General features: G+C 46.1%; 1 protein-coding gene across 19 annotated transcripts in view; it reads right to left on the bottom strand.

The window, feature by feature from the left end:
- Lrrc3b (leucine rich repeat containing 3B) overlaps window positions 1-10264 on the bottom strand; it is an 84497-nt gene extending 74233 nt beyond the window's left edge. For 4 of the 19 annotated variants that reach the window (XM_005317279.4, XM_078038279.1, XM_021731684.3 and 1 more), the window contains exon 1: window positions 9876-10264. The gene's annotated coding sequence lies outside the window, so the exon portion shown is untranslated. Of the gene's footprint in view, window positions 1-7551; window positions 8649-8673; window positions 8898-9255; window positions 9278-9317; window positions 9483-9875 lie in introns of those variants that run through there. The other 15 variants (XM_021731661.3, XM_078038268.1, XM_078038269.1 and 12 more) reach the window with 11 other exon arrangements.
- Between the last annotated feature and the right edge of the window lie 267 nt (window positions 10265-10531).

Raw genomic sequence — 10531 nt, forward strand, 5'->3', positions numbered from 1 at the left:
GCCATAACCCAAGGCTGATCAAAGATCCCTTCTCTCTCTGGGGTTTCATGCTCAGAGACACAAAACCCTTACATAGGCCATTCATTCTGGTCCCTCTGTGGTGTTGTCTGTGCTTAGGTGATGTCCCTTCTCCCGAGATGTCCCCATTATTTCAGTTTGGTGGGTACATGCAATCATCCCTCTGCAGTCAGTCCAAATGCCCTCAGCTCCATGAAGTCAATTTTGTTAACTCTGCAATAACTAACCAGGCTTTGCTTTGGGCTCAGGAACATATTCTTATACTTCTTTTATGAAACTCTTTTCCTAAGGGCCTTTTTCAGTGCTGAATACACTGTAAGTGATCAATAGTGTTTTGATCAATACTAATGACAATAATTTAAGTAGTTATTTGTCATGTGCCAGGCACTGTTAAAAGCACCTTATACATGTTAATTAATTTAATGCCTTACAACCACCTATTATGATGGAAATTTCACATAGAGAAAAGTGAAGCGTATTAAAGGTTAAGAAATGTTCCCACTTTCAGCTATTAAATGGCAGAAAAAGGAATTAGTCTGGCTACCTCTGGATGAATGGGTAGATCACTAAGCAAGTAGGCAAAAGGGAGAAAGAACAGAGAAAGACCCAAGGAGGGAGGGAGGAAGAACAGGATACAAATAGAGAGGTTGAAAGAGTCTTTCAGTAGGGCGGAGGCAGACGTGCTCAGATATATTTTACAACCAGATTTCAGAGGGGATGTCCTGCCTTGCAATGTCTGTGTGGTAGATACTCCCACCATGGCTGATTTCAAGCCACCAACAGAGAGTTGGAGAGAAAAGTTGTGGACCACTCAATATGGGTCATTCTAACATATCAGGACTTGAAGCAGGTCAAGGAAAAGGACAGATGAAGAGAAAGGGAGCCATCAGGCAAAGAAGGTCTTATGAGACCATTCTGAGGATATAATCCTCCTACATACAACTAGTACTAATCCAGAGAATTTCAGTGGAGAATGGTATATTCACATGGCTCTCATGAGTTGGACACTAGATAACACAGTCAACATTGCAGGAATCCTTCCTCCATCTTCCCTCCATCTTCCCTGCAGGACTATTGCACCAAAGCACGTCCTCAATTGTTTCATCTCTTTCCTAACCTGACCCTTGTGGTCAGCTCTTCTTCCCTTTGCATTCTTCTACTGTCACTCTCTTATTCTAGTGTCCCAGAAGGGCCTCAGGTATCACGAGCCCTCGGAACTATACAGTGTCCTTCTATCACTGTTGGATGTGTGGCATGGAAGGGGCTAAGGTGCCTAAACAAAGGTGTGAGCCTGAACCAGTTTCAACAGGGAAACCACCATGTGCAGTACAGGAAAACAGTGCCAGGCACACCCTTGACGTTGTACACCACAGAGCTGGAGAGGGGTGTTGGAAGCATTTACTTCCCAGCAATGTCTCACTGGGAAAATAGCACCCAGGGCCATTGATACAACCAGCCAGATGCCATGGAGCTGGTGAGAGCCAAAGCTGAAACTAGCACCAGGTTACCTAGTTCCCCCAAGAGGCTGTGTGCACAGGATGTTTTCTGAGATGTTGCCTCCTCCTGCTAAGTAACTTATTTCTTAGGAAAGTTGTTGTTTTTTTGTTTTTTTCTTTTTTTTTAAATTTACTATGCAGGTTTCATTTCATCAGTCACTACAAAAACATGTTAATCTCCGGGAGCAGAGACCTTCTGTCATCTTCCTCCAACACTGGACAATATGAGCCATCTGTTTAGGAAATACTCCACGATCACAGTCCCTTTCCATCCTCAGTTTAAGAATTCTTCAGATCCTGGTCTTTCCCCAAGGGTCTCCATCCACCTGCTTGCACAGAGACTATTTCCGGTCGTTAGGAAGTAGGCAGGGAAAGGAAGTGAACCTTCGGAAACCACAGGGGCAGCTCAGCTGAAAGAAAAAATAGGTCTGAAGGGAATTTGAAACTTTTGGCTTAAGTGCAATATGGGCTGATAATTCTCCCTCCCTTCAGGTGATATTGGCCATGGCAACAGGGAACCTAGCCAAAAAGGGCCATTGGGAGCCAAAATGCAAGCCAATGTTCATGGAGCCAGGATCTGTGAAGCCTAGGCTCCTCCTAGAAGCCTATTCTCAGTTTCTTTCTAAGGCATTCCACCGCGAAGCAGTAAGCCTGATCAGGGACTTTCTTCCCACTTAAGGTCTTCTCCATTTCTCAATGCCCTGATCCCTAGAAAAAAAGGAGAATATACGTTCCTTGGGCCAAAGAGGTGAAAATTGGTTGGGGATAAAAACTGAGAGTGAATTCAGCTTTATCATAGGAGGGCCCTATGATAGCGATGACGAACTTCCCCAGGGCCACCCCGATTTACATCTGCCATCTTGAAGAAAAACTGAGATCTCTTTCATTTTTTCAAAGCATCCCTGTGGTAAGTGGTAAATTATAATCGCCCTAATCTACAGGTCATGGGCACCCATGACATCTCCCAGTAGAATCCAACAGATCCATCCATGAACTTGAATGAAAGCAAGTTACAACTTTATTCATTAAGAGGAAGCACCCATGAGTCTCCGATGAAGTAGCAGAACCAGTGATTTTGTCATTGATATAAACTGGGGATTTCATATCATGATATAGTTGCTACAAGTATCTCACAGAAGTATTTATGTTCAACCTTGTCTTGGAATGACGAAGCCATTCTAGAGCTTGTTGTACATGCATTACACGGCGCATGCGCATTAGTAACAATGGTTTCTTTCATAGCTAGATAAAAACCTATTTTATTAAAATTAGTTTGTTTATAATACTATTTATTTTATTTTAAACATCTTTATGGGGTTCCTATGCTTCATCAAAGGGCACTATGACATAGATGAGAGTAAGAGTCATTGTCCTGGTGACTGAGAAGCTATATTAATGTAAGAAGGGCCATGTGCTCTGGCTGAGGACTTAGCCTGTTCTGAGTTGATCTAGACTATTAGGAATTGTTTAGAACATTCGTTTTATCTGCATACCTCTTCTTTTCCGGTCTTACGAATCTCATCTCTTTCTTTAATCTACTCTTATTTTGATGTCTTTTCCTTTTTATCCTTGGGATAAGATGCACTGGGTCTCTCTATCTCCTAATGACTGGATTCTCCTCCTTTGAGTGACTTCTTTGCCCTGTGGCCAAGTCTCTTGTCTCCTCTTTCTCTCTTACCACCTTCTTCTTCTCTGTTCCTTTTCTGTTGTCTCTCTGGGCTCTCTTGACCTAGCTAGCCATCCTTTACAGGTTCTGTGGCCCAGGCTCTGGGCACTCATAATCTACATTCAACTTTCCTTTCAGTCTTAATGTTTACTTTATTTAAAGGAGGTATTTCTGAGACACCCTTGAAAACACAGGCTGGCTACCCCAATACGTGACACAGTACACCATAACAGAAAGATCAAAGCTTTGTAAACCCAAGCCTAAATATAATTCATGGAAAGGGTGGAAGATAATCCATGAAGGCCAGGTGTCTAGGGAAGATCAGCAGTCTGCACCAGGACTTTCCTCCGAGCACAGATTCCGAGTGTAGCACGTGGAAAGCACACTGATTAGTCATGGCTAACAGGGGAGCCCTCATAAGCAGGCCTGGACCATGACTGTTCCTCCAAATTAGAGATGAGGTTACAGCACGAAGGGGAGAGCCAATGAGAGACCTTGTGATTTCCCTGCTTTAGCTCTGGACAAATACACAGGTGCACTGTGCCTTCAGCTCTGTCCTAGCCAAGGGGACATGATTATTCTGAAAAGGCAATCTCTTCCAATAAGGTACTGAATACTGAAATACTTAAGGTCTATCAATGACCTAAAGAATACAAGGAAGGAAGGAATGGAGAAAAGGGAGAGAAGAAGGAAGGAAGGGAGGAAGGGAAGAAGGAAGGAAGGAGTAGAAAGAAGGAAAGATGAGAGAAGGAGGGAGAGGAAAATAGCAAAAAAAAAAAAGAAAAGAAAAAGAACCCATGACACTGACCTATATTTGGAAGCATGTTACTTGGTTAAATGTTGCTGCATGGTTGAGAATGCCTTCACATAGCTTTTATAATATTTGTCTCCATTCTACTTTTAATAAAAGCCACCAAACACTCTTGAAAAAAAAAAACATCTTAAAGTATAGTGACATTTGCACTGGACAAGTATTAACATAAAAATGTAGCTCAGGGAGCTTAGGATCAAATGAAATCATAAATTTCATAACCTTTCCTAATCTGTTCATTTATCCTCTTAAAGAATAAAATCTGCTTTATGGGGGAAGGTTCTTTTTTCATTGTTTATTCATTTATTTTTAAAGAATTATATTGTTTTTTACTATTTGGAGGAAGACTTATCAGCTCATGAGAAGATTACAAATTTCATTTTCATATGAAAAGCCTGTTTCATATGCTGTATTGAGATTTACTGATTCACTGATATTTTATAAAATATATATTTACTAGTGTCACAGAAGAGCTTCTATCCTGGGCCCAAGCCATTTGTCAAACTTCACCAAAGTTATAATCTACAGAGGAAACGAATACTGTACTGAATTTCTTAGTCTTGTAGATTATTTCAAATCTAAATGTGAATTAAGATATATATTTATTTAACATAATATCCATGTGGGTTAACCTTCTCAGGCCCTACTTTGGCCTTTTTAAAAAAAAATTATTTCCAATTTTTCCTTCAAACTCCACAGAATCTTATCACTTGGTTTCTTTTGTTATTAAAAAATAGTCTAGGTCAGGAAATTAAAAAATTGAAAAAAGGAAAAAAAATAGTCTATCAGATGCTCTAGATCTTAATTATATTTTATTTTAAATGTCTAACTTAAAAATTCTTACACTATGTATTACATAAGCCTATTTATTCAATATGCAGGATGAATTTTTTTTCATTTTTAATTTCCTTTGCCTCTAAGGATGTTGCTTAATAGTAACTGATATTCTAAATGCCAACAAACTTATTTACATGATTGAAAACAAACACATGCTCCAAGAATTATGCCAACAGAAGTGTTATGTGGGCCACTTGACACTACACCCCACATGAGCCACAATAAAAGAGGAAGTGGAGTTGTGGACCCTAAGACTCAAATGAGGTCAGATGAGGCTACAGCTAGCTCCAACACCTCCCCTGGATGATCTAGCAACTGGAAACCAGGATGTCACCCTTATTCAAATAAATTCTCCTTTCTTTGCAACCCCAGAGACCATTTCATAGGCTTTTGTCACAGTAGGTTTCAAAGTTCCATTATTTTTTTTTTAACTGCTATAATCCAACCAAACCAGTGTCTTCACCTCCAAGTTAACCTTTGGGGTAATCTGATTTTCTGTGGTTCTCTCTGAAGAGAGCAGCAGGTGTGGAATGTTTTCCTACTTATGTAAGAACAAGATTCATTTCTCACGACTTTTCTAGAAAGTGAATGCTTCCCTTGAGAAATTGGGGGCTCTGGGATTCCATCAGTCAACCTGGCACAGATGGCCAGCTGAGGTAGCGGAGGTAGAAAGGAAAGGGAGGAGGAGGTACCCCTGGCACACACACACTCACTCACCACGGGCATTTCCGTCACACCAGGGCCCCTCAAGAGCCAAATCTCACCTCCTCTAAGGACACACAGTTACCTCATTCTCACCTCCTCCTCCACACCAGTCATTGCCAAGGGCCGCTATCCTGGTACGTCACAGCATTAGGGATGGAAATCCTATTACAGGTGACACAAAAGCCTCTAAGTTTCCACTGTCTGCCTATAACCCTTGCTGCCCAGATGCAATTCTGAAAAACAGGCTTTCCCCCCTTCTGGCCCTGTTCCCTCCAGCTGACTTTTTCTTGGTTTGTCTCCAAGGGAAGAATAGCAGACAGGACTATGGCTTCAGAGAAAAGACATAGGGTGTTCCTAGAAACCAGAATTCCATCTCACAAGAACCCTTAGAAGTCTACAAAATTTCTAAGTGACTGGTAGAAGTTCCCTCTATGGAAGGGCTCAGTAGGGGAGGAAGTTGCAAAGAAATAGTTCTTCTCTTTCTGAGTCTCGGGTATATCTATTAGGAATTCACTGTTTTACGTCAGAATTATATCAGCTTAAAAGTTAAACTCAAGTGTCAGGAATCCAGGAGAGGTCATACCAATTCATTTCATTGCATCCAAAGGATTTGACCCTCTGATATACTACATTTTCCCTTATTTTCATAAATACCCAGTAGTGAGGCAGGACTGAGCTCTTTAGTCCTGATAGAAAGACTTTGCTAAAACGGTAGGGAATCCGTTTAGTCTTATTTAGAATCATTAAAGGGTTGCATAGTTGGTTACTTTTTGTTGATTTGAAGGCTCATCAATATTTTGATGCAATTCTTTGCAAAAAAAAAAAAAGGCATATTTGTGGTGGCTTCTCCATTACATGGTACTGACTTTTTCCCATTACACTGATTAAAAAAGCATTTGTGGAAAAATGAGCAAAACAGTCTTTTAAAAAAATAGACAAGACTTCTTCCCTAATTAATTTTTAAAATGCTGAAAACCAGAAGGAGTGAACATAATCTATTTACAGATAAACACAGTTTGTTTGTCTAAGAGTCAAAAGACAGTGGCTCTAGCATTAGTAATGCTACTGATACACTGAGTGGCCTGCACAGACTCTTCTCCTTGAGCCTGCATTGGGAGGGATGCTGACTGAGATCCCCTTTAGCTCTAACATTCTGTGATTCAATCTCCAGAAAGGCCCTCATATGCAGAATACAGTTGCTACCTAAAACTGCCTCTGGTTTTTGACCACAAAGCAAATCTCTGTTCACATTTAAATACCCCTCTCCATTTCTCCTTTCATTTAAAAAGGGAATGTCTGCTAAAGATTCAGAAGAGAATCCCAACTCCAGTAGTCAATTACCAAAATCAGCTTTTAGTACTAGCATCCTATCCTACCGTTGTGTACCCCAAGAGACCCTGAGGCAGGTGATGTGCAAGGTCAGTCTCCCCATACTTTAACCACAGGGGCTCACAGGTAAGGACTGGCACTTGTAGTATATATTGGGGTTTGGAGAAAAAGGGAAGGGGCCTCATGCTTTCTTGTGGACAGTCCAAATAGGATGGGAAGAATGGGAAACAGCCAGGGTTCTCTGCCTACAAGAGGAAGCAAACCCACCATTTGCTAGCTAAATGACAGTGAACAAATAATGTAATTTCTCTGTAGCTGGGTTTTCCTAACCATAAAATGGTAAAAATAACCTTCATAGTTTCTGTACCAGTTAAAACCAATACAAGGACATAAAATATCTAGGATAATGCTTGGCACATAGTATAAACTCAATAAATACTAAGCAACATTGATTCTAATTACTACTAGTCTCCCCAGAATAGCTTGACAACCTGAAAAAAAAAAAACCCACCTAGATGTGGAATTGGAGCCTTCCCTTAAATTCCCAAGAGATATATTCTAATCTGTTTTTCTGCAAAGAAAGGAGCCAGAACACAAATCCAGGTAACAAGCACCCAGAAAGAAACAGGCCTTGGGGTGGCAGAAACAAAGTGATGTGGAATGAGGGGTTTAAAAGTCTGGGATCCTACCTCAGGTATCCAGGTAAATCAGAAGAAGCCAACGTTATCACCAGCCAGCCCAGGCCTGTGAGGGTGTGGTCTTTGTGCCCAGGAACTGCATGCACCAGGAGCCTGCGCGGAGGGAATCCCTTTTCCCGCTCCTTCAGGCTCTGGAGCTTGCTACAGAGAGGCAGGGAGCTAGTTGCTCCAGGGGTGCCCTGGAACGCAAATGACCGACACCAACACCGGGATTCCTCCCGGGAGCCCGGATGAGTCGAAATCTCTTCTGGAAGGATCTGACCAAAGGGCCCAGAAAAGGGACTCAGCCTAAATTCTGCTTTCTCTCAGCTGCTACAGGAGAAAAAGCCAAGTCTACAGGGTAAGGTAGAGAAGACTGTGCTCCTAAAAGGTTGCACGTGAGAGTCTGGACAGGGAGAACCTGAAAGTTGCACGCGGCCCCAGATCTGCACAGCCTCCAAAAGCTTTCCTTATAGAATCAGTAGAAACCAGAGACCCGACTCTCTGGCAAAGGCACCGCTTGGAGAGGGGCGTGCACCTCTTGAGGGAGAGAAGGGTTAAGGGAGGTGCTTCCCAGCCTTTACATCCCAGTGTGTTCCCCACCCGGAAAAGAGGGACTTGGGGGGGGGGGAGGAGGCTAAAGAAGATAATGCTGCCTCTTCTTTGCAACAACAGACAAGATCCCCTCCCGCAATTAGTCTTGCACACCAGATTGTTGAAGTGCAAAGAAGAGTCTTGCCTTCCTGAATCCACCAAAGCAACTGAACCAACCAGAGGAATCTACCTGGGGGCTGCGATTTGCGTAGACCCACCTCTGCCCGGGCCTGGAGTCTGGGAATTGGGGCTCCCCTCATCCGATGATCACACCCCTCGCTCTGCGTTTCCCCACACGCCCTCCAGCTCTGCGCTCCGGATCTTCCCAGGGGCAGCACAGGGCTCCCCCACTCCCTTGCTCCGCCCAGGTGCGATTTGTGGAGCAGCCGGGAGAAAGAAGGTGTCTCCCACTGCAGCCTCCGCCCCTGCGCTGTCCTCCAACCGGTTCGGACCCCTGCCTACTTACTAAGCATTGGGGACTCCCACTCCCTACCTCCCGCACACGCAGCTCCAACTAAAGGCCAGGAGTCCCCTTCTCACCCTGGAACTGTGGAGACATCCTGGACGCCCATGTGCTGGCAGGGAAGGTGGGCGTGGGTCTACCAACCCGGCTGCGGAGATGAAGGGGTGTAAAAGCAAGCGGGTGCTGGAGAAGGGAGGAGACTGTGGTCCTCTTAGAGCCTGGAAAAGCATCCCCGGTTCAAGATCTGACCATTCAGTCACCGCCCAAGATGCCATCGCATTCAGATTACAGCGGGGAGGTTTGTTTGTTCCTGGGGAGGGAGATCGCTCCTCCCCAGGAACCCGGCAGTCTGCCTCCCCAAATCCCCCCCCCAGCCCTGGAATTCTAGGCTCTGTTCCACCTCTGCGCACCCCCGCCCCCAGGTATCCAACCCCTCCCCCATCTGTATTTACACACCAGGGTCAGCAGCACCCCCCCTCCAGGACTTAAACGTCTTTCCCCCTCCTCCAATGACCACTCAGGGATAGCCCCTTGCCTACATTACCAGAGCCATTTCATCCCCTTCACCCTTGGGCAGTCCTACTCCCCCCACCGCCTCCAGCTTCCTCCTGCGCCCCCACCAGCAAATTTTTCCTCCCGGAATCACTTACTTCACCCACCCAGATCTGCACTTGCAGTTCCCACGGTGCACAACCAAAAGCCACTCCAAGGATTCTATTACCGAGTTGGGGGTGGCGTGCGCAAGGGAGGACTGACCCCCACTATGGATAGAGCTTCAGCGGTGGCCACAGCCTTCCCCCACGTCCCACCTCCGTCTGCTGCTATCTAGCTTCTATGGGCAAAATAAGCACCGATGGGTCCCAAACCCTCGCTCTGGAGCGGGAGCTGCAGGAATTGAAAAGTCGACTGGCAAGAGCTTACAGAGAGAAATGGGCACATGCATATGACAAGGGGAGCTGGGGGAAGGGCGCACGCGAGAACTAAACGTGCTATTTGCTCCGCGCGGGGTGAGCACCGCACAGAGGTGTGGAGGGTCACACAAAAGTTTGCAGACTATTTGCATGGCAGTCGGCTGCACATGAGTAAGGAGGGTCGACTCCTCATGGCCAGGCGGGTTCTCTCCAAGGGTCTGTGTCAAAGAGTCCAGTGGGGGTTGACGGAAATGGCTCAGAACTGAGGTGATAGTTCTCCTCTACTTGTTCCGGGAGGGACGGCCTAAGCACCCGTGCAGAGAGAGAATCCCGCGCTCTGCGAAAAGCAACAGGCGGCTGCACCTTACCTTGCGCCAGTCCGGGCTTGGGATGGCTGCTCCATCCTCGTGGCGCAGGGAGGAGGCGTTTGGTGTGTATGCCTAGGAGTGTTCTAGCTGCCAGAGCTGCAGTGGCCCGCCACCTCCAACGGCTGCAAGCTGGGCTGCTCACCCCTGACCTGCCCGGCCAGCCGGGCTCGGCTCCCCGGCGACCGCGGCCGCGGCGTTGATGCGCGGTGGCTGGGGCGCGGGACGCAGGCAGTGCGTGGCGCGGCTGGCGTCTTTAGGCGCCGCCACTGAGCGAGGGTGCGGCCCCGGGCGGCCGTTTGGGGCACGACTTGGCTCTCGCTGCTGCGGCGGCCGCTGCAGACCCTGCGCCGGGCTCCAGAGCCCCGCAGGAGGAGGAGACAAAGACGTGAGGGATGCAAAAAGCCACTCGCCCAAATGCAGTCGGCTCAGTCACTAGAGGGGAATCGCCTCCAGACCCTGGCTGGGGATGAGGGAGGAGGGGCGAGGCTGCTAGGGACTAGAAAAGCAGCAGGGAATGAACGTGGCAGAGTTATGCTGTCGCCTCGCCGCCAGCATTGCTCTCTCTGCTAGTTGGGGGGTCCCGAAAGGAAAGAGAAGGTGAGACTTGAGTGTTTGCTGCAGGAGTTGAGAGGAGGTAGGAATAATAGCTCCCTCCG

This window comes from Ictidomys tridecemlineatus, chromosome 2 (genome assembly GCF_052094955.1).
Source record: "Ictidomys tridecemlineatus isolate mIctTri1 chromosome 2, mIctTri1.hap1, whole genome shotgun sequence".
NCBI lineage: Eukaryota > Metazoa > Chordata > Mammalia > Rodentia > Sciuridae > Ictidomys > Ictidomys tridecemlineatus.